This window comes from Dreissena polymorpha, chromosome 10 (genome assembly GCF_020536995.1).
Source record: "Dreissena polymorpha isolate Duluth1 chromosome 10, UMN_Dpol_1.0, whole genome shotgun sequence".
Classification (NCBI taxonomy): Eukaryota; Metazoa; Mollusca; class Bivalvia; order Myida; family Dreissenidae; genus Dreissena; species Dreissena polymorpha.
The window spans coordinates 59,858,075-59,878,828 of NC_068364.1; the positions used below are offsets into that span (position 1 = coordinate 59,858,075).

General features: G+C 34.2%; 1 protein-coding gene across 2 annotated transcripts in view; it reads left to right on the forward strand.

Moving 5' to 3' along the window:
* The first annotated feature begins 9,370 nt into the window (after positions 1-9,370).
* LOC127847739 (uncharacterized) overlaps positions 9,371-20,754 on the forward strand; it is a 29,894-nt gene continuing 18,510 nt past the window's right edge. Inside the window, exon 1 of one of the 2 annotated variants that reach the window (XM_052379838.1) lies at positions 9,371-9,544. The gene's annotated coding sequence lies outside the window, so the exon portion shown is untranslated. The remainder of the gene's footprint in view (positions 9,545-20,754) is intronic. The other variant, XM_052379839.1, reaches the window with a different exon arrangement.

Consider the following 20,754-nt stretch of genomic DNA (forward strand, 5'->3'; position numbering starts at 1 on the left):
AATCTCCTACGCAGTGGCGAATGCAAAAGGGACGTAACTGAAAAATCGAGTTATCTCAATCGGACTGGCTCGGTCTTTTACATAGGTCGCCATTGTGAATTTATTTTGATGGTTATCATACCTTGGACGATGCTGTTCGAGCATCGTCAAAAAGCCCCACAGGCGCTTATTTGCTATGTATTGTGCAAAATAAAACGCCCCACAAGCGCTGTTTTGCTACTTTTGTAGTGAAATCTTTCACATATTAATGCAAAATGACAAGAATAATGCAAACTCGATGAGTATGGTTAGCCCTACCGGAAATCCGTGGTTTCCCGCTCTTACTCGATAGCACAGGCACAAGTCAAACAAAGAATACAGGATTTCAGCTGGAAATATAAGAACATAGTACAATCCAATGTTGTGATTTAAACAATTATCACCCATTCGGTAGTGATGTGTTGCGCAAAATCATCATAGTTTCCATGCCGACGTGATTTCTCAGCTGATTATATAAGTGTGTCCATGTCGGTGTTGTGTTGTACAAACTTATTACAGTGACATAGTCGTTAATGAGTTGTGCAACATAACGTTGCACATAGTGTTCATGTTGCTATTGTGTTGACCACATTATCACATAGTCCATTTTGGTGTTACGTAATACAACTTTGACATTAAGTCCATGCCTCTGTTGCATCGGGAAACATTATCAGCGTGACGATGTTGTGATGTACAACATTATCATATAATCAACGGCAAATACCGGTAACTTTATGTACATACTCACATTCGTTTCGGGATTTCTCAAAGCTGTTACGTCGCATGTAATACGACATACATATAATAATACTCATTGTTTGTAAAGAAAACACTACGATACTCATCAAATGATGAGTATGTATCACATACAATAATGCTACACGAATGAATTATCGATTTATATGTAAAAATATACACGAATAAACTGTAATTGGGGCCTAAATTAAAAGTAAGTTTGTTTGCCCTTTACCGACCGACCCACATTTTACCCCCCGACCCAAACTTTTTTTATTGCGATTTCTGAAAACGTATTTTTTTTATTTTCGTATTCGCCGAATATAAAAAAGCCGACTGCAATATTTATTCGGGCACGTTATCTCTGTCCATTCTTATCGCCCCTAAACGATCTAGGTCGCTGCGATGGTTGGAATTTCATATGCCCATATAGGTCACATAACCCCAAACCGGAACTCCTGTTTACAGGGTTACATGCAGTCAAGTTGATATATAGCACACATTATTCAGTGAATGCTGCATAGGATTTGTAAAATAGAATGCAAATGGTTGTTTTTGGTATTAATTTGAAGGTATATTTGTACGCAATAAGAAAAAAAGCCATTTTTGTGCTCTACTTTTTCTGTTGATGGTTCCCGGCTTTGAAAGTAGGTCATACTATTTGAGCCCAAAATGGTCGCCTGCACAGCTGTCAAAGCCGGTTTGCCTATTCTAAGGTGAATATTTTCAGTTACAACGTACAGAATTAATGACATCCATTTTTTTCAAAAGATTACGCATTTATCTTTCTAATGATGTATGATGATATAGTGGGTCATTGCTTGAACATGGTAAAAATTGATATCGAACATCAACTATTTTATATGTAATATAGAAGGAACTTAATTGCGCATGCGTAACCTTTAAGAACTTCCGACCAAGTTAGTCGTTTGCCAGAATTTTGACAATTGACCTCCAAAAACTCTCTGTATTGCAAAACATAACTGCCAGATGTCATTTTGGCCCAAATTAGGGCTGTTTGCAATTGGGCTGTAGCACTTGGGGTAATAAGGGGGGTGGTAAATGCTGGAAAATCACACCGAAACCTGTTCCGGAGACATATTCTAAGACTACTTAAACACTCGTTATTGTTTATCAGTGACATTTTGACATTAATTTGCATCAATCTCAAAAATGAATCTAATGCATGTCTTTATTTCATCTGTATCTATTATTATTGTTTACTTTTTGAACCTTTTACTGTTAAAAATGCCTGCCAATTTTTGACCGACACTGTTATTTGCCTTCGCTTTCAACCCCGTCAGACAATGCTACTCAGAATAAGTTTTAATAACACTACTTTGCCTTATTTTTCCTGTTTGGATATCTTGCTGAGTTCAAGCAAAATCAAGTGTTCAGCTGAAAACACAAAAATGATAATAATATTATGCTTTCTTTGCTGGAGGAATGTTGTTGTTATAGACCCCGCATGAAAAACACCAGGGAATCTGTATTTAAGTGACCCCATTATGGGTATATAACTATGTATGAACTGTCGTCCAATTGGTTTACAGGTCCGGCTGAAGTGACAGGCCATCAAACACTGTACAGCATTACTGATTCGGAGACAGCCCTCAACACTCGCCCAGTCGTGTCGAGAGGATCGGTGTCTTTGTAGGTTAGTACACCGTTATTTTCAATTAAATCTATTGTAAAATGATTTCTTTAATATCTTGGCAAACTTTTGTCCCCAAAATTAGGAAAATTGGGTGTTTTACATTTACTGCAGCTCTGAAACAACATTTTAAGGCGATAACTTTTCCAGTGTGCCCGACAATGTGATTCCGGCGTGGTGACTTATCCCTTTGCAGCAAATAAAGCAACAAAGACTATTGAAAGCTTACTCTAATTGTATCCAACTTACATTAGTTGGCACCGTAATTGGTAAATGTGCACAAAAAACCTTTTTGTTTTCTCAGATTACACAGAAATTGAGCACCCGGGCCAGACTGACACTTTCCGGAGCCTGTCCAAGACGGAACTCGAGCCTAGGAATCATAGGTCCAGGTGTGGCAAAAGACATAAAGCTCATGTCTGACGATGACTTTTTTGAGTCAAGAATTCAAGTGTGTTGTTTTTCCATGCAAGCAAGCCCTTTTGTTGGGTCAAATGACATTAGAAATGCTGCTTCTACATGGATTTTACCTGAAATGTGCAAAAAAAAAAGTTTGTTCGAAACATGTTCAAAACCTGCCTTGATGCACAAATATTGCCATTGAAGATTGTTTTCACTTATTCAGTCATCTGTTACATCAACTTTGCCTATTAGAATCGAAAGTGATGACTTGTATGGAGTCTAAGTGCTGCATGTATGATGTAACCAAGTTTGGCTTTTCTACCATAATTCTTGACGCGAAACGCTGTTACGCATGACGCTTTCAACGGCAACTTTTATGAATAAATCTGTGTGTCATTGTATTGGAACTTTGTGATCTTTCTCAAAACAGATTATACCTGTGGGAAAAGTGCCTTTAATTCAAATTTGAAGGGGTTGGGTTCTCTTAAAGGTCAGATAACCCCAAACCGGAACTCCTGTTTACAGGGTTACATGCAGTCAATTTGATATATAGCACACTTTGTTCAGTGAATGCTGACTAGGATTTGTAAAATGGAATGCAAATGGTTGTTTTGGTATTAATTTGAAGGTATATTTGTAAGCAATAAGAAAAAAAGCCATTTTTGTGCTCTACTTTTTCTGTTGATGGTTCCCGGCTTTGAAAGTAGGTCATACTATTTGAGCCCAAATTGGTCGCCTGCACAGCTGTCAAAACCGGTTTGCCTATTCTAAGGTGAATATTTTCAGTTACAACGTATAGAATTTAATGACATCCATTTTTTTCAAAAGATTACGCATTTATCTTTCTAATGATGTATGATGATATAGTGGGTCATTGCTTGATCATGGTAAAAATTGATATCGAACATCAACTATTTTATATGTAATATAGAAGGAACTTAATTGCGCATGCGTAACCTATAGACAATCCCAGAATCCATAAATTGACCGCCGCCATATTTGCTATTACGTCACCCACTACTGAAAACGCTACTGAAGATTTCGGCAGAGTACAACGTTATCATAGTGTACACCCGCTTTATTCCAATAAACAGTACTTAAAGACCGAGGATGGCTTTTTTATTGAATAGTACATATCTTTGTTTGTCTAAACAGTAACCATTTCGTTATTAATATTTCCCTTGTAAGTGTCATTTTAAAGGTAATATACACATCTATAGCCGAAATGAAGTTTGTGATTCTAAAATTGGTCCGGAAATATTTATTAGCGGAACTCTGTAAGATTTCAAGTATATATATTTTTTAAATTAAAATTATGTATCTAGTTAAGTCTAAAACTAAAGTGGTTTTTAGCAATCATTTATTTAAAAATCGCGTTCAAGCTAATACAAAAATATCTAGCCGGAAATGAATTTTGTGATTTTAAATGAACAAGTACCGGAGTTATTCGTTTGCAAAACTGTGTAAGATGTCAGGACATGTCATACTTTTTTTTATTGAAAAGGACATATCAGCCTTTGTCTAATATTCTTTTTTTTATTATTTAAAGAACGTTTTTCATGTAAAATCAAAGTTTATTGCCTGAAATAAACGTTGTTTGTGCTGTTCTTAATATTTACTTAACTGATTTAATTATTTATTAAATTTTCTTAATAACATCTTAATTCACGATTGAAATGTTCAACATGAAAAATAATGAGCCTTAAATAAACTTAAATAGTTCCAATTGGGTTCTCTAGATTTCTCTTAACGTATGTCTTTATTAAATATTCATGCCAGGGACCTACACACATAGGTCAATGTTCATGTTGTGTTAATATGTGTGGAAATATGTTTAAAAGTACGCCGGAGTATGGCCGGGTGCCTTTAAGCGTATTCTCCGTACCCGGGGTACGTGGTAGTATACTTCAGAGTACCCGGGGTACGTTTAAGTAGTACCTGAGCCTACAATTACCAATTAAGCAAAAAATATTGGCAGGTGAAAGCTAGATTATCTAGGGGTTATAGAGCACATAAGTACAACGTTTTCGTATAGTTAGTCCAAAAAAAAAGTTTCACAAACATAGCCAAACATGATGGTAGGTAGGTCGACTAAACGTTAGTTTTGTTTTCTAAATTTTTCTTTAACGATTGATTACCCTTAATAAGAATATGCCATGACATGCAGAAATCTTCCCACTCTGTATTTAACATTATATTTATATGGTTTTGGTCAATTTGAAATCAGTTAAGTAAAGTTGATCGATTGTTTTTTTCATGTTATAGTTATTTTAGTGAATATGATCGAAAACTAATATTGCAATACCGAAAATCAGGGTGTGGTTCGCACAAACACGTAGGGACGTTAGTGCAATTGGGTTGGTGAAAACAAACAACTTTTTTACGCCTTTTTTGTAAATTAGGCAAGTCCGAGGGTCTGACTGTCAGCGATATCTGACATTAGACAATTCTTGGTGGTTTTTAGATTATGTTATATGAGTATTCGTTATATTCACGGACATGCGAACATCGGCTTTTACTACGGGCGGCCAAGATCTACGCTGTCCTCTATAATGTCACCTAAGGTGTCGTGGTCTCATTAGCGGATTGAGTATCGCCTATCAAGACTGCGCAAATGCGCAGGCAGGTCTGAAGCTACGCTTGTCACATATGGCATAAGACCAATTTTCGCATGACGCGAGTCAATTAAGTTAATTTGATTCATTAATTATTGTAAGCTCTTACTTGAATGCATTTCGAGTGAATAATTTATAAAAAGGTAATCATGTGTACGTCAAGTAATTTCTTATATTTTTTTAATGAATGTGTGAATTTACAAATTAACCACATATATAACTGAGCATAATGATAAATGTTCTGACCATCATTTCGTTGTCGTTCGCGGTGGGTTAAAGGGGCCTTTTCACAGATTTTGGCATTTTTTAACTTATTCATTAAATGCTTTATATCGATAAATGTAAACATTGGATCGTAAAAGCTCCAGTAAACAATCAAGAATAAAATTAAAAAAAGGAAAAGAACATTGCCCGGACCAGGTTTCGAACCAGTGACCCCTGGAGTCCTGAAGTAAAAACGCTTTAGCCTACTGAGCTATTCCGCCGAGTACACGTGCTGAAAGTATTTTATACGTTATATAAGCAATCTTCGTAGTCTCACAAAATTTAACGACAAAAACAGAACTCTCCAAATTATTCAATCGTTTCGCGTTGCAACGCTTTATAATTTTTAGGTTTTAAAATCGTCAAAAGATGCATATAATGGCTCTATTAGACCATGGTAAATGTTCAGTATTACTGTTTCCTCACAAATATCATAACTAAAAAGAAAATTTGCGAATATGAAACAACTTTTTTCAATTTTGCCAAAGCGTGAAAAGATCCCTTAAAGTACGTTTTATTAAAACATGTGTATAACTACTTCTAGTAATTTGCAATATGGACACTTCTTGTTGGCAGGAAAACGTTTTTGAATAACGATATAAACACTCAGCATCGTGCAGTTTATCCGCCTGCAAACTATTCCAAAACCAAACTAAAAATACACCATTCGTGGAAAAAGAACAGTGAGTCAGTGAGTCATGAATTAAGGACAATAATGTTGTTATTGTTTCAGCAAGCGACGGTTTCCGTTTTTTAGTGGCCGCCGCATAAAACGGATATGATAAATCTGTATATATTTAAGGGGCTTGTTTACTGATTTTTGACCTGGTTTGAAGTTTGTAATTAAATGCTTTAAATTGATAAATGTAAACATCGGAACTAAAGTATAAAACAAAAATCCTTACCTGGACCCGAACTTTGACACTTGGAGTAAACGTCTAGCGCTTTAACCACTCCTTCATCCATGCTGATATAGTTCATGTCATATTTTATACTTTGTATAAGCATTCCTCGTAATGTCACAAAATATAACGATATCAAATCAACTTTCCAAATTATTCAATCGTATCGCGTTTGTAACTCTTTATAAATTTCAGGTCTTTTAATTGCCAAAAGATGCATATAATGGATATTTAAGGGCATCATAAATGTTCAGTACGAGAGGTGCCCAATTTCATGACGAACAAAACAAAAATATGAATAATTTATAATCTAAATACATTTTTTTTGCAACAAATGCTCAATATGAGATTCATGGCAATTGTAAATTATCCTGCAATGCTTTGGCCAAAATTTCAACGTCTAGTTGATGGTTGTTTGTTCCAATTTGCGACATTCGTCCTTATGAGCTCTTTTTAGACCAGTAAGTGAGTTTACGTGTCGATTCTGTAAGGGTCGTTTTAGTATCCCCATATACCAAAATCCATTTGGGCCGCATCTAGAGACTTAAGTCTATTCTTCGGGTGTTATGAACTTAATATTTTTATTATTTCTTTTAGAAAACAGTGTTTAAAATTGTGGCTAGATGCACTGTCCTAATGGAAAGTCATGACGTGTTTATCCTCCGGAAAGAGTCTCGGTACATTCTTTTGAATAAATTGTTCCAGAACTTTATTGATATAGTATTCTGAGTTTACCTTGGTTCCTTTGGGAATTATTTTGATCACTGATTTACCTCTGGACGATAAAGCAGCACACGCCATGAAGCCACGGGCAAACGCATCACGTTTTACAAACTTTATCGTCAACGTTTTTTCCCATTCTGACATAACATACTCTTCTTCTTCCATAACTTCCACCAAGATAAATCATCGCTCGTCAGATGTAACAAAATCTCTCCACTTGCCACATTTAAGCTTTAGATATATAGCTTCCAAGACCTGGCCCTGCGCTTCTGAATCTGTGCCATGTTGAGCTGATGAGCCTTGAACATCTTCCGTAGTTTTGCTTTCACAACATGCCTAATGATGTAGTATACTGATCCCTTGGACATTCCTGTGTCCAATGCCTTTTTTCTCTGGGTCGGCGGATTGATTTTACAGATCCACCGACGAATTTTGCATCCGACGTCAGATGTGACCTTATATGGACGTCTACTTGAAGTTGAATTTGTAGCACCACCAGGCGTTGTTCTGCGCTATACAGTAGCGTCATGTCGAATATTCCGAATACTTCCCAAAGAAATAGCATGGTCCATCATTTTAGTTCATTTGAATGCTTCAGTAACTGCATTTGCATCTCACAAGGCCTTAAACAATGCCCTTCACAGCTTCACTAATGTTCTTATAAGGCATGTTGAATAATATTGACAAATTGCATGTTTATTGAAGTATAGTATTTAACACATCTGCTAACACAACAATGGTTCGAGAAAACCGTGGATATACTTGAAAAAAAAAACACGGATTCCTTTTGTTCATTTTGAAGGCAACTCTCGTATTACTGTTTTCTATAAAAAAAACTTTAACGAACATGTCCAAATCTGGAACATTTTATGTTTCTTTTTTTCTTCAATTTATCAAAACGTGAACAGGTCCCTTTAAAATGGTACGGAGTCCAAACAGATGTTTCTTCATGTACAAACTATTTATTTTTACTTACATATATTTTTGCTGAGGCCCTTACACCGCTAACAAAGTATCCGCACTTATTTATATTTACACGAAAATGTATATGTTTTACTATAACTTTAGTCGTACTGAACAGTTCAATATGAATGTATTTACCCAAATTAAAACTCGCAAATGACATAAGAACACTCAGCAAATACGTAATTGCGGGATCTATAGCTTGCAGCATTTAATTTTTTGGGATGATTTGTATATATTTTTTGGATCCGACGAGCAGTATGGGAACACACATGTTTTAAATTGCTTTCATTTTAACGAAGTATATGTTTCTTAAATTGTCCATCGTTTACTTACTTCCGCAAGTCTTCACCATTTCGAGAACAGGGCCGGGGCCTTTCAGATTGGGAAAAGTCGCGTCGTGTTTTACTTAAATTGTGAAATTGGTGTTGTATTTGTTTGCTTACACATTTTAATAAAAGTCACCAAGTGAACGTAAAGTTTGAAGCACTCACAGTAAAATGTTTCAGTGTAATGTGATATCTTAGAACCCGTATAAAATATCTAGCATATACTTTCATTGATTCGGCTTTTTAAGTTCTTTACATTCTATAAATTATTCTTATACCCAGTATTCATTCCATGAAAATTACTGCACTCTCGAACACAAACCCACACAAACCCATGGGTAGATATCAAATTCATTTTGTTCAAAAAGCTAATGTACACTAAACAGCACCCGCTTTTAAACACATATTTTACAATAAAGACAAATAGAATGAAAATTATGATGAATGTGCAAATTTTTGTTTAACATTATAACTTGAAAACCTGTAATCACAAATTAATTCTGTTAAAATCTTTTCAAAAACATACTAAATTACAGGCATTTAAACACACACAAAGGGTACCGCACAAGCTAATCTGGGACGACACTTCACGCACATTCAATAAAACCGTTTCATAGAGCGCGGTTTCTACACATGTACGGGCCGCTTTATAGCAATCGCATTTTTTCAAGTATCACTTGTCATTTCAACTCAGACTAAGGACGTAAATGGTACAACGGCCGGAGCGCACAAGGCTGTATTGTTTATTTCGCTTACAGTCCACTTGTTACTAGGATCTTTTACTAGGAAGTCTTCAACATTCAACCAATCTCAACCGTCAAAGTGGTGTACATGCGAAGCGAACGTTCGACAAGTTTAGCCATCTTGCAGTAGGTTAAGTACAGAAGAGTGAAATTGGTTGGCCAACGGTGACAAGCTTCGATCATCGACGAGAAAAAAGTATGTTCTTTAAATATATTGTGCTTAATTAAGAGGAATATGTTCAATAACGAATATGTGCATACACCGCTCTTAATTATACATGGACTTAATGATGTATTGCATGCGTTCGCTCATTAAATGACTGTTTTTACGTGAATATCCGACCTCGTGGAGTAATCTTCTGTTTTAAAAAGGTGTCTGCACAACGATTATTGTTGTAAAGTTGATTAATGAACGACCTTTTTTCAAAACTGGTTGTTGTAATTAAGCGTTCAATATTGCGAGATGTGATTTTAAACCAAATGTATATGAGAAGTGTTAGGAGTCATTATCAACAGCTGTGAATGACATATACTGTAGTCAATATTTTGGAATAATATGAGGTGCGCAGTTATGCAAGCGTCTATAAACTGTCAACTTAGTCCGCCATTTTGTTTAAAACAATAGAGTACATGTGGTTCTTGGGTCCGTCTTATCAAACATCGTACGACATTCTCACCTTACGATGCAATTTTCGAAGCGCCATATATACGTAACCGTCGCATTTATAATTACTTTTGTTGAACATTTCCATTCATTTTCAAAGAAGCTGTCAAATATCCATTATATTTGAAACATACAAATTATAATCACTTATATTTTTTAAGTACAAAATGCAATCGTAGGTTAACAATGTCGTACGATCTTTGATAAGACAGACCCCCGATTTCAATTTTTTTTTTAAGACATGTCATGCATGGTTTCATATCACATATGGTTTAAAAATAAATTTAATAACTATTTCCAGTAAAAAGAAATTAATTTACGAGTTTTTAAAATTGTTTTGCACAGGAAATAGAAGAGATTTTCGCTTCCTGTCAAAACAATAGAATCATGAAAATGGCGGACAGTGTTAATCTTCAATGAAGGTCAACATGTAAACTTCTGTTCAATTGTGAATACGATCTAAACAAAATAAAAGCACAGCATCTCTTGTGCTTTGAACATTTTGTTTTTATTATTATTTAACGGAAGATTTCAGTTTGAAATGGATAACAGTTTTCAAATGAAGTAAATATTTGCACATGTTAATCTACTTTCGCTTTAAACCTTAAGTTAGAACTTATATGAAAAATTGAAACGATTTATTTTGTTTAAATTTGGTTGTCACAGTCAGTCAGATGATTTCTATAGCTTCTTAAACGGTTTGCTTTACTGTTCATTCATTCATTCAAGTGAAAACTGATTTTAATTAGTTTTATACTTACTGCAAACCGAAGTAACCAAAACCCATGCATGATAGTTGATACAATTACATTGGCATATCATAATTTATAAATATCTTGTTACAATAAGTGGTATTGATGTTTTCCTTATTGTAGATATTTTATTTACATTCAGAGCAATTAACATCATTTATTGAACACATATTTGATGTAATAACAAACAAGCATGCATTTGATAGTAATATATGCAAGAAAACAGCAAACAAGATATGGTTAAGCTACATAGGACTTCTTACACTGCAACAGTGCTTTAATACCAGTGTTATAAATATTCATAGACTATTAGTGTATTAAAAATATAATTTCTAAAATAAAATAAAATAATTTTCCTACCTACCTACCCACCTGTTAAATCTAGGGTCGGTAAAGGGCAAACCAACAATATTTTAATTGTGGCCTGGACTAGTCATTTTAAAAGTGATTTTGGTCAATTTGATGCGCGATTGATTAAAAGTTTGCCTATAAAGAAGACCAGACTCAATAAGCTAATTAAATAACATAAGATCGCACGTACCTAGTTTAAACCTATTGATTTTAGCTCGATTGCATCGAAAGCCTCGATGCAATGAGACCTTATAATCTTTGCAGAAGTACTGATGCAGTTGAAATGTCAACGAGTTCAAACATTCATACCATATTCCCGCGTTTGGCCAACTTCGATATGGCCACATCATAGTGAAACCTATCCGTAGTGTATCCTTGCATGAAAATCTTGAGCCGAGTTGGAAAATGATCTTAAAACGCGTATCCACAGCCTTTCGTGTGGAGTACTTGAATAGTAATGCTATTTATGAAGTAATAAAGAAAACAATCTGCTTACTTATAAAAATTTACGGGATTTAAAAATAAAGCATGTATTGTAGTTTAATACTGATTTTTGATATATGACACATATTTAATGCAGCCTAACGCGCAGAAGGACCTAATAAATTTCGAAATACACGCACAGTGTATCGACGGCCATTAGTGTATGGGCATGGCAAGATAATCATTTTGAAAATATAGATGTCATTTCAACAAATGAATTTCCCCATGCCCGCTGTCACTGTTTGTGCGTTCAGCTATTAAAATATCGTGTTTCCACTACTTCACTAAAACAGCGTGAAATTCGTTAAATGATATTTCTGTATATAAGACGTCGACGTTGATTGGTTTTGTATTTTAGCTGTTAATAAAATTACCACATTGTTTCAATATACATCACTCGTTCTTATTTTATAAATTTTAATTCAAACGCAATCATGAAAATGTTTATATAAATGCGATACCATTATTCCATTTAAGGGAGCTTAACTTCATATATGCCATATAACTACTGTTGGTTTATAAACGTCGTTGTAAACATATTAAGGCACGTTTTTTAAGTGAGTATACTTCTTAAACCGAACGGGTATAACTGTCCTGTATTAAGAACGATAGGGTGTCACTAGCAGTACATCGCTTACCGGTTTTCTTAAAAAGGAAGAATAAAATTATCTAGAAATTATCTAGTACCATTGTTCGTAAACGTTACACGTGGCATACTTTGTTTAAATAAATCACGTAGCCAAGTTTGCAAATGACTTTGCATTTATCAAAATTTGAATTCAGAACTTTTCGACGTAGCATTATAAGCGTACAAATACATATTGACCATATGTGTACAATAATTACAATAATATTATAGCCGTAATATATATATATTTGTATTTATAATTGAATCGTTGCTTCATTTAATTAAATATTAGTTACACTTACACTTCTTTGGGAACTGTTTCAATTAATAATACTACGCATTTTTGGGACTTGTTAACAGTGTGTTAGAATTAAATTGTTAAACAAAACGTGACGTACATTTAACAAAGAATGTTAGCATCTAATAATAACACGCAATAACACTCCTGACTGATACAATTGTTATACAAATATTTGATTGCTTATGAAAAATCAAGAATTGAAATCGGATAAAATAAAAAAGCGTTCGAACGTTAACCGTCAATAAAAGAAATATAATAATTGAAAAGCCTCACCTGTTTTAAGTACATATCAACACCATATATTGCATAAGAGTTAACACATTTTAGTATAATGTTACTATCATCACCTTTTTTAAATCAATGATTATATTCGATACGTAATATAAATAAATACTTAAAGTAGTTATATAACATCTCATGAAGAGTGTTTGTTTTCCAGAGAAAAGATGACATTGCATTGATATTAAAACATCTAGATGTTGTTACTGCATTGATGACGACACTTTATCGTAAGAACGTACCTACATTTGTAATGACAATGTCTCTCAAGGTTACCATCGCAGCGGAACTGAATCTTCCTCGAGACAATGCCTTTGTTTGGAACTTCAACTTTCTCTTGAGGAGTATACTATATTGGTTAGTCTCTAAACAAATATTTTATATCGGCACTGGTGCTGTTCCTTGACGTAATTGTTTAATGACAGTGCCTCTAGAGGATGTAACTATATTTTTTACTGACATTGTCTCTTTAGGATGTTTCTACATTTGTAATGACATTGTCTAAAGTGGATGTTACTACATTTTTACTGGCAATGTCTTTAGTGGATGTTACGACCTTTTAACTGACCAAGTGGTTCTTGAAGATATTAATACATCTGTTCTAACACTGTCTCTTAATGATGTTTATATATTTGTACTGACACTGTCTCTTGAAGATCTAACTGCATAGGCATGGTCGATGTATCTTATGGTTGTTACTAAATTTGTTTTGACACTCTCTCTTGAGGATGTTACTGCATTGGTAATGATACTGTCTCTGATGTATATTACTGCATTGTACTAACAATGTCTTTTGACGATACTACTGCATTGGTACCGTCATGGTCTCTTGAATATGTTGCATCATAATATGGGCACTGTCTCATAGGGATGTTTCTGCATTAGTACTAGTAATTATGCATCTTGATGGTTATATTACATCGGCACTGATACTGTATATTGAAGTAGTCAATGATGTGATAGCGCATTTAACTCGTTAGGATACATTCGATTTGGTACTGACACTTTCTCTGTTTTACATTGACACTTACACTTCTTCTGTCATAGAATTGGTATTTACACTTTGTCTTATTGAGTTCGCTGAATTGGTAATCTCTTCGGGATATTATTTGTAAAACTACCACCGCGCATTGGTGTTTAAAAATCAATTCAAAGAGCCACTGCCTCTTATTAACATTAAAATGGTGGTATATATATATATATATATATATATATATATATATATATATATATATATATATATATATCTTTATTGCCTCCATTTTCTGAAGATGTACATGATACAAACAAACGATACAAACATAGCACAAATACAAAAGGCAATAAATGTTAATAATCAGAGATTAAGTCAAATTGTTATATACATGTATATATGCATGTGAATACAAAATTAGTTTCCAAGAATGACATTAGATGTCGCAATGGTGTACTTTATTTCTCAGAATTCTAAGAATTCAGTCCGAACATACATGCATTGTATAGAATTAGAATGTCCGCCCGACGTTCGGAATATTTTGCCGCACTTTTTAACATGTAATGTACAATTAAATGAACACATATTTCACGCTGTACTTGCATATTAATGATACACAAAATGTGAGATTGCGGTTTTTTCACAAAATAGCTTATTGATCATGCAGATTCTTTATCTGGTAGTTATGTATTATGTGCGTGCATTCGTCCTTATATTTTCACAGATGTTCGGAATTGATACAAAAATTGTTAACATTACCTGAAGCTTGAAATTGTTTACGCCAATATGACCCTCATAGACTAGACCAGATTTTGATACCTGATACATTCCATTGGGTTAGTAACTATTGTATCATATTGATGCAGAAAATAGATAAAATAGTTGCACGCTCAACCGTCGACATAAGGTTAACCTCAATATTTAACCACGTGGCGATGTTGCACTGGTATGTGAAGACTGCGCATTTGTATCAAATCCGGGATTGCGGTGGTCTATTTTATCAGGTGTATTCAACATGACGAAATAGAATAGCCTTTCATGTTCATCATATTATGTAAGTACATGGTTTTGTATTAGTATATTCGCATTATGTCGTTTTTCTTTGTTTGAAAAAAGGCAATTACCTCCGTTAACACGCTAATTGTTCGTTCAGTTAAAATGACGATAATGCTACAATTTCGTAGTCGATTTCGCTGTGAAAAATATGCCCACCATTTATGGCGACGAATAATGATTGTTACTTTTTTAGTTCGTGTTCATTTTTTATTGAAAGAAAACTAGTTCCTTCAGCTTACATATTAACAAATATATATATATATATATATATATATATATATATATATATATATATATATATATATATATATATCACGTTTAAAAATACGATCCACCTGTTTTAAATGTATGATGTTCAAGAAAAAAAATAAGTAATTGAAAACCTTATGTATGATTAAAAGTATTTCAAATAGTTTCGGGATTTCTTAAAATTGTAACGTCGCAGGTAATACGACGTAAATATGATCAAACTCATTGTTTGTAAAATAAACACGACGAAACTCATTGAATGAAGAGTACGAATCACATAAACAATGATAAATGAACGAATTATCGCTTTAAATGTAAAACAAGACACGACAAAACTATATATGACCAGTTCGTTATATAAGTGCTATAGATTGATTCGATGCGCAATTGATCTATTGTATGCCTGTAAACAGGATCAAACTCACCAAGCTAATTAAATAACACAAGCATGCATGTCCATATGCACATGTTTCTGTAATTGATTATGTTAATCTAGATGTTATAATTTGCCAAATGGGGACATATTCCTATGGATCAAATTTCAATATATCGCTATAGGGTTTCTTCTTTATATTAAATTTATTTTCCTGTTTGCAAATAACCTAACTTCATAAATTTCATTATTGTTATGCAAGGATCTTTATATGTATGTTTTGAATGTTTTGAAAGATAGATTAACCCATTTACGCTGTTGAATATTGTTTATGAATTGTGTGAAGATCATACAATGATTTCATCATTACTCTTCAAGTTTTCGGACAATAAAAACTCATCCAATTGATCTATGCCGGAATTTACATACATAAAAACATTCCCTGGGAAATTTAGAGACAGCATGCAAATTAGCACAATGCATCGACGTTTGGATACCGCAAAATCATTTTTAGCTCACCTGAGCACAACGTGCTCATGGTGAGCTATTGTGATCGCCTTTTGTCCGTCGTGCGTCGTGCGACGTGCGTCGTCAACATTTACCTTGTTAACACTCTAAAGGCCACATTTATTGTCCAATCTTCATGAAACTTACTCAGAACATGTGTCCCAATAATATCTTGGACGAGTTCGAAAATGGTTCCGGTTGATTGAAAAACATGGCCGCCAGGGGGCGTGGCAGTTTTATATATAGCAAACCTTGTTAACACTCTAGAAGTCACATTTATTGTCCGATCTTCATGAAACTTTGTCAGAACATGTGTCCTAATAATATCTTGGACGAGTTCGAAAATGATTTTGGTTGGTTGAAAAACATGGCCGCCAGGGGGCGTGGCAGTTTTCCTTATACGGCTATAGTAAAACCTTGTTAACACTCTAGAAGGGACATTTTTAGTCAAATCTTCATGAAACTTTGTCAGAACATGTGTGCCAATAATATCTTGGACGAGTTCGAAAATGGTTCCGTTTGGTTGAATAACATGGCCGCCAGGGGGCGTGGCAGTTTTCCTTATATGGCTATAGTAAAATCTTGTTAACACTCTAGAAGTCACATTTTCAGTCCAATCTTTATGAAACTTGGTCAAAACATATGTCCCAATAATATCTTGGACGAGTTTAAAAATGGTTCCAGTTGAATGAAAAACATGGCCGCCATGGGGCGGGGCAGTTTTCCTTATATGGCTTTACTGTATGGTAAAACCTAGTTAACACTCTAGAAGTCATGGTACAATGCTCATGAAACTTGGTCAGAATATTTGAACGAATAATATCTGGGCTTAGTTCAAAAATGGTTGAGATCAGTTAAAAAACATGGCCACAAGAGGGCGTGGTATTTTTCCTTAAATGGCTATTTACTACAAAACCTTGTTAAAACTCTAGAAGTCACATTTATTATCCAATCTTTATGAAACTTGATCTGAACATTTGTTCTAACAATAGCTTGAGTGAGTTTGAAAATGGGTATGGTTTGTTGAAAAACATGGCCGCCAGGGGGGGGGGGGCAGTCGTCCTTATATGGCTTTAGTGAAAACTTGTTGACACTATATTAGCCACATTTATTGGCCAATCTTTATGAAACTTGGTCAGAACATTTGTCCCAATAAAATTTTGCCAGAGATTGAAGCTGGGTCATATGAGCTCAAAAACTAGGTCACAAGGTCAAATATAAAAAAACATGTTAAAAGTCACTTTTTTGGTCCAAAATAATCTTCATGAATCCGCTTGCATTTTTTTCAGAATAGTATAGTTCCTTTGGCTTTTAGGTGAGCGCCTTAGGGCCTGATGGCCCTCTTGTTACTAGTGTGACATTAATAGAAAGCATTTGCAGAGTTCGAAAAACGATATAAAGGACGCGTATCCACATCATTATGATATTTGTGAAAGTCATAAAGAATACAATATGCTTACTTAAAAGATTGGCGGGATTAAACAATGGATTATTTTAATTTAATACTGATTTTTTGATAATAATTAATGCAATGAAAAAAACAGTAATACATATTATTTGTGTCGATAGTTGAGTGAATTATAAAGGTGTTGAAATCACAGTTGTCATATATAAAGACACAGACTGTATTCAAGAATAAATTAAGGCTCCACCTAAAGCAACTCGTGAAAACAATGTTTGACTACTCGTTACATAAAATTTGATCATACACCGAAATTAAATATATTCACTTTGTTTTCCTAGCAAACAATATATTTTTGTCCTACGGTCTTAACTGAATCTGTTTATGAAACACTTTGGGGTTTAATCGTTTGAGAGCATTTAGGGGGTATTTTCACTTTCAAAACAAAAAAACTTTAGTATCACCAACATCTTTCATTGATAAAATTAAAACAATGTAAATTATAATACGTCTTTTGACACTCAAAGTTGTGTGACTCCCTAATTTTGGTTTACTCCCGATTGTCCCACATTTTGATTTTAAAGATAAAACATCGATATCAGAAAATCCAGAAAAGTCGCATGCCTGGGGCTTAAATCCAACTACAGTTAGGTTTAAATTGTTATCCACATTATACACTACATAGTATAGTCGGTATCGCTCAAAAACGGTTTACTGCGGAGTTTTTCTCTCATTGTTTTAGGTATTTATTTGGTGCATTTATATAATAAAATTAACAAAACATAAACACACAAGTGCTTCACGATTAATGATTGATTTTTATTCTCTCCCATGGGCGCACTTTATCAACATATTATATATACCAACCAATATATTTAATACCCATAGAAAGTGTAATATGAATCTATTAACACATCGATGCGGGTTATGAATCACTGCATTCAGCATACTTTGCCATCCCTCTTGATTGTTCGTTGTTCTGGAACCTTGTGTGATGAAAGGTTCCACACTTACTTTTCGCCTTAGACTCACTTGTATAAATTGTATTAACATATTACTGCTTGAAAATCTCTATTTAATCTTAATATTTCGATTCCATTCATCAATCGTTCTTTTTTTATTTCCCCTCTGAGTACCGATTCTGTATACTTTCATTCGAATGACATACGACACTTCGCATGTTATTAAATCGACGAGTATACAATTATATACTTACTGCAAATCTGAAACCGTCAAGCACAATGCTTATCTCTCTGTGTTTTAAGTAACAAAATCAACGTGAAGTTGCGCATTTGATATGTGTTCTTATCAGTGATTAAAAAAAAAGTGAAGTTAGGTTGGTTTGTTACGGCACTCGAGTGTGGGTATTACACCATCAACGGTTAATTTATTTATAACGCATGGATGTAGATTAATGAACGTTTGTGATTTTCGACCGTTATTTAATTAAACTTACAGTTTTTTTCTTTCAGTTTTGTTTTGATTTTTTAATCTATAAATTTATATTTGATTGTTGTAACAAACAAATAATAGATAATAATCGCTTTATACTTTGATCGTTAGTAAACAAAAATAAGGCCCAGTTATGATCTTCGTAATTATGTTTATAACGTACGCAAGTTTGTCCAATACTTGTGGAGTACGACTCGTGAACCGACCTATAACTTTTCCTCCTTTCCCCTCGTCACACCTTCTTGAACGATGTATTGGATTTTAAAATGTGGGACAATCGGGACGACAACCTTATGGTCTCGTTTAAGCCCACACAGTTATATCGGATGTACGTCTATCCTTTGACACATCGCAAACGTGTTTTAACAACCGGATGACGGTCATTTAACCTGGAAGATAATTGCAAAAAGTCAGTATATCGTTACCTTTACTTTATGTGGGTATGTAAACTTGATATACGACAGATATGTAAAGCAGCCTAAGGCGCAGAAGAACCAAATAAATTTCGAAATACACGCACAGACAAACGCGCGGTAGATAATGTTTCATCCGAAGGCGTAATGTGTGTTTAAGGCTGTTGGCAGTATGCCAAAAGACTATTGACGTCGATAGCCAGAAACACGTCTCGCAGTAACGCGGTATTTGTGCGGTCCGAAAAAATCACGGGTGTTGGCAAACAAATGCGGATGTTACCTTTTTCTGTTTGGCTAGACGTTTATGTAAATGTTTAGTTTCATATGTAGAGAATATTTTCAAGCAATTTCGATAGGTTTTAGTATGAATCTTAGAGACTTTCATGCAATTGGGATTTATTATGATTAAACTTTCTTGCCTAATGGGGATACACACACAACAGTCTTACATTGATACCAATTTGTTCCAATAGGAACCTAAATTGAAGTCATGATGGTTGACATATACCGGTAATTGTTAAAAAAAACATAACACATGAGCATATTTTTAGAGCAACATGTTTTACAGTATGGAGTCATATTTGATATTGTTAGACAGTTGTGTTTTAATCTTAAGAAAGCAGTATTTGAAACAAAATTACTACTAACAACATAACTAGTTCAGCAATCTGGATTGAACTACATGATGTTAATGCTATAAGATCTGAGAACACAATAGGTGGTCAATAACGATATCGGTTCGACTTTGAAACATGATTTGATTTGAATAAAGACTTCGTCTATAATTTTAAAGTGACGATTACGCTAAAAAATATCAAATATTTCGTAAAATAAAGCTTACCATTACAAAAATCATTGTTCCTTTAAAATATGCAAAATTTCGACGTTAGATGTTGACAGGTTACAGCGATTTAACGAGATACAAAATGCTCATTTTTTGTGTCACAAAAAATTCCATTTCTATTCCCCGCGAAATATCCGGACATTTACGGGCGAATGCGAGATTGGATTCGGTCAGAGTCGGAAGCATGACGAAGCCCTCATGAATAATCATGAATAATTATGTAACGCCGAAATGAATTCTGGGTGAATGGAATATAGCGAAGACGAAAATGATTGATTTCTCGGATAGCTTGTATTTATAGCTTGTATAAATTATGCAAATGAACGTAAACCGAATTAATCCGATCATGACTCGATATCTTCCACAAAACGAAAGTAGATGACATCGTGGAACGATATTTAGATGCTTAAAAGTTGCCGGATATTTGTATTTTAAAGTTTTTTTCACCGATGTTACTTGTTTTTATGGTCTTCCTATTGTAAATAACCATCGTATGGTACTCTTTCTTGTTGAATTTTTTTATATAGCATAATACAGTACGTATGTAGTGGCTAACGTGATCTAGTGACTTTAAGCGTACTGTTACGGTTTAAATTGGAAAATCGATTTACATGCTAAGCATATGGGCGGCGTGCATGATGAGCACGTTGAATAATTACAAACATGCCGCTTTCATTTT